General features: G+C 39.0%; 1 protein-coding gene across 3 annotated transcripts in view; it reads right to left on the minus strand.

Moving 5' to 3' along the window:
• The window catches only part of st3gal4 (ST3 beta-galactoside alpha-2,3-sialyltransferase 4), a 53970-nt gene extending 50504 nt beyond the window's left edge, over positions 1 to 3466 (minus strand). Inside the window, exons 1-2 of one of the 3 annotated variants that reach the window (XM_017308361.1) lie at positions 3376 to 3466; positions 3161 to 3267 (exon numbers count right to left, since the gene is read on the minus strand). The gene's annotated coding sequence lies outside the window, so the exon portion shown is untranslated. Of the gene's footprint in view, positions 1 to 3160; positions 3345 to 3375 lie in introns of those variants that run through there. The other 2 variants (XM_017308362.1, XM_008425976.2) reach the window with 2 other exon arrangements.
• Positions 3467 to 4057: the final 591 nt, after the last annotated feature.

The following is a 4057-nucleotide window of genomic DNA, read 5'->3' on the forward strand; positions in this document are numbered from 1 at the left end:
GTGGAGAACCGCCGGCCGACATTAGCGTTCATAAATCGGATCAACCTTTAGCTAAACGCCGCTACTCCCCGGAGCTCGAATATCGAATATCCAACTTGAAACTAACTTCACTGCGGTAAAATAAAGTGACTGGTTAGTTTTTCCACAAGTTTAAAATGGCAACTCTCTGACAAAACATTGCAACCTTTTACACCGACTTAATTTTGAGACCCGCAAGCAAAGGCAGGGTCTGCAAAGAAATAGTGCAATATGGTGCATCTGTGCATGTAAACAAATCCAGGAACAACACTTCTAGTGATTCAGCAGATCAATTCCAGTCACTGCTCTGAAACTCGATCAGATGTTTGCTGTATCTACAAAAAAGAAAAAAATTCTGTGACATTTCCATTGGTGGCTGACCCGTTTCCATTGATTTAGCTCTGTTCACTCAAACATGCCACAAAAAGAATAAATATCTTCAGGACTCACCATCCTCATCTACCATTTGCACTGAACAGCATGTGATTTACCCGAGCCATTACTGCTTTTGGTTTGTTGCTCAGCAAATGTTTGCCAACATACAAAAGACAGTAAGAGATTCCTTGCTTACAGGCTGTGTTTAAACCTCATTTATAAGCCTGAAGGATGCCATTTTGAAAAGGCAAGGAGCTGCTAAGCTGTTGCTAAAGCAAAATACAGAAAGATGCTTCGATGGTAAATGAAATGACTTGCTGCTAAACAGGAAATGTCATAACATGAAAGTCTCAGCAGCAGGTGACGTTTGTTCTTGTCTTACTCTTTAGATGGTGTGTTATCTTTGGGAGAACTGTGCAAGAGACCTAATGTGTGCAACAATATGCAAGCATTTACTACAACGTCAGTGGCCTTCAACATCCCCCCAAGCTCCCCCAAAAAGGGCATTAAGTAACCTAGCTGAATGACAGTTTACTTTGGGGGGGGAAACACCAGTGGTTGTGTAATGTGATGCCATACAAGGGACTTTTGCATGTTCAAAAGATGAACATTTTGAGGCCAGATTTTTCAAGTTGCACTAATTGATTCAAGCGGGAAAGAGTCACTATTGAACAGGGTAGATCATGTGCTTCAGCCGCTTTGCTGAAAAGTTCCCATAACCTTAAACCCCATTAATTTCAACATATAACACGGCCTTCCTTATATAAAAAAAAAAGCAGGCACCAACAGAAAAAGATTACGAAGAGGAAAAGTTATTAAGCAATCAAGAGCAAAACAAAATAGAAATTCTAAAATTCAACAATATTTTCAACAATAAAGTCAGAAGAAAATAGATGTATTGAATGCCAGCAATGAAAGTCAAGCTCTCACCGAGATGATGGTGGCGCCAAACACAGCAGATGAAGACAATAGCTGTCAAATCAGGTGAAGAAGAAGGAAAAGAAACAAACAGATCTGTTTTCCAGTTATGAAAAGGGCTGCACTGAAAGTGTGGTGTCAAACCACTACTCTATCTTGTTAATAGTTTTTGTTTCCTCTTTTTCTGAGTAGACCAAATATAAACAAGCCTATCATATAAAAAGTTGTAATAAAGAAACTTAAATCTCTGAGTGAATCGGGTGGTTCATCCGAGCTAAAATTAACAACAAACAACTAATGCAGTTTTAAGCAAAGGCGCTGGCAGCTATGGATGAAAATATAAGTAAAGTTACAAACAAGGTTTTTTTCAGGATGTGCAGAATTTTCAGTATTAAAATAATTATTTGCATTTATTTTTTTGGAGTCGATAAGTTGAACAGAAATCATCCAGAATCCACCTTGCTGTCTCCAAGTGATCCCCAGAGAAAATATGTTAAGATACCAGAAACAAACAAATTGTTCTCTATGGACCAGATCCTTATCAATACTACTAAAAGAACTGTCCGTCAATTACTTGTTCTACTAAGTTCAAAGTACTTAAGGCAGTGGTTTCCAATCACTAATCACGAACTACTGTCCTACATAAGATAATTTATTAATCTCCCGTAGGAGAAATTTGTGTAGGAAGCAGGGCCAAAACTGCAATAGAACAACAAGCACAACCAAAAAGGCCAATGGCCATAAATACATAAAAGCAAAAATACATAAAAATCTCAGATCGGCAGTACATCCGCATTTACCATTTCCATTCACATACAATACGTCTTTTACATGTTACTTTTGATCACCATCTGGGCCTCCTATTGCTCTGTGCAGGCGCCGCTAGTCAACCATTTATCAGGCTAATGGAGAATGGTACAAACAAATGTTTCAGACTGTTATACTTACACAAAGGAAGCCTGAACCTGCATGTTTTAGAGGAATCTCTTTTCAGGACATCTTATTCAAATGATCGCATCATCTCTTCTACATGTCCTTAAGTGCTGCAGAAGACTGTTGATCAGCCAGTTATATGTGACGGCTGCATGTGCCAGCAAGGAAACACCTAAAACTGCAGGACAGCAGTCCTTGAGGACCAGGGTTAGAAACCACTGCCTTAAGGGACCATTATGGGAAGACTAATATAAAAGTACAGATCCATCAATTTGAGTTGCATCTCTAATTAGATATTCTTCCAATATATCTTAATTTAAAACCATCTTCCATCCTTCCTCCTGGATGGAAGAGGATGGAATATGTTCCTCAAGGGATAGTAGTCATTTTATAATTTCACCACCATAAGATTCCTTATTCTAATTTCCTGAAAACATCCTTGAATTATAGGTGTAGGTATTTTGAATAAAGTCTGTTTATTAGGAATCTAGGCAATGATATTTTTTTAATGACAATGCCTCACTGAACTGCTGGTATAAGTATGCCAGGGCAGACTGCCCCCCATTAGCAGATGCAAACTAAACTTTCAAAACCTTACAGCTATAGGGGAACAATACATTGACGTATATATAAAAAATTGTAACGTGTTTATTGAACATTCCATCGATGGGTTAATGTTTGTCTATTTTATCTTCACATACAAACTCCGCCCAGCTCATTTCTGTGTAACATAGAACTACAAATAATGTCCATACCGTCATAAAATAAAACTGTGTGAGAACTGTTTTGGTTAAAAATGCGCAACACGTTTAACACGATCTTTGCTTCGTCCCAAGCTCTCTATACTCCTCCAAAAAACCCGTTCAAGCGACTCCTCCCTGCCCGACTCAAAGCGGTTCAAATCGGCCCCACTTACCAGCGAAGCAGCTGGGCAGATGAGACCTAATCCACGCAGAAGACCTTCTCCGATCTACGGCAATTGATGTTCACGTTGCCTTTGTGAGCGTCCTTTTTTTTTCCCCTCTAGGAAAAAGCGAATAGAAATAAAACGCACACGCCTGTTCCCTTTACATGCGATTGGAGGAAACTGTGATGCGGCGAGGACACAAAAACGCTCGTCGCTTCACGTACCTCAGGCAGGCTCACACCCGGACTCTCATGTAAACGCTGCAAGCAGATAGCGGTTACTGGAAGGCAACTCTCTTTTACCAGTGAGTTCCTCTTCCCCCCCCCCCCCACCCTTCCTTGAATCGGTCCAAGGACGCATGCGCAGGTTAATCAAAATTCTTGGGGAAACTGAGCGAATTCGAAGGTCATGCATAGGCTAAGAAACACTATATGTTTACAACAATAATTATAAGAATAGTAAAGAAACTTCAGATTAACCTCAAATCTATATTTCCCCCATTTAAGCCACTGAAGGAAACAGCTTATTGAAACTCTCTTCCAGAGTAGAAAAAAATTAAATAAACAGTTATGAACATTGAGTGCAAAGTAGGTAACACTCAAAACATTCTGACGTAGCTTTAAAAATTCGAAAATATGATAGAACACAGTTAGAAAATGAGGTATAGATCTCCAGTGCAGCAAATACAATTTTGTTCAATGTCATCGAAAACAAAAAACGAGCTTGTTTAGCCACATTTGCGATGATTACGTCACAAGAGACACACAATGGAGCTGATCAGATGGATCAATGTCAACAATGCGGCAAAAGAGTACATTGTTAACACATGCCAAAATAGACTCTAAATTCTAACTGTTCAGTTTATTTCATTTATTTTTAATGTTCTCATTCACAACAAAAATCATT

This window comes from Poecilia reticulata, linkage group LG13 (assembly GCF_000633615.1).
Source record: "Poecilia reticulata strain Guanapo linkage group LG13, Guppy_female_1.0+MT, whole genome shotgun sequence".
Classification (NCBI taxonomy): Eukaryota; Metazoa; Chordata; class Actinopteri; order Cyprinodontiformes; family Poeciliidae; genus Poecilia; species Poecilia reticulata.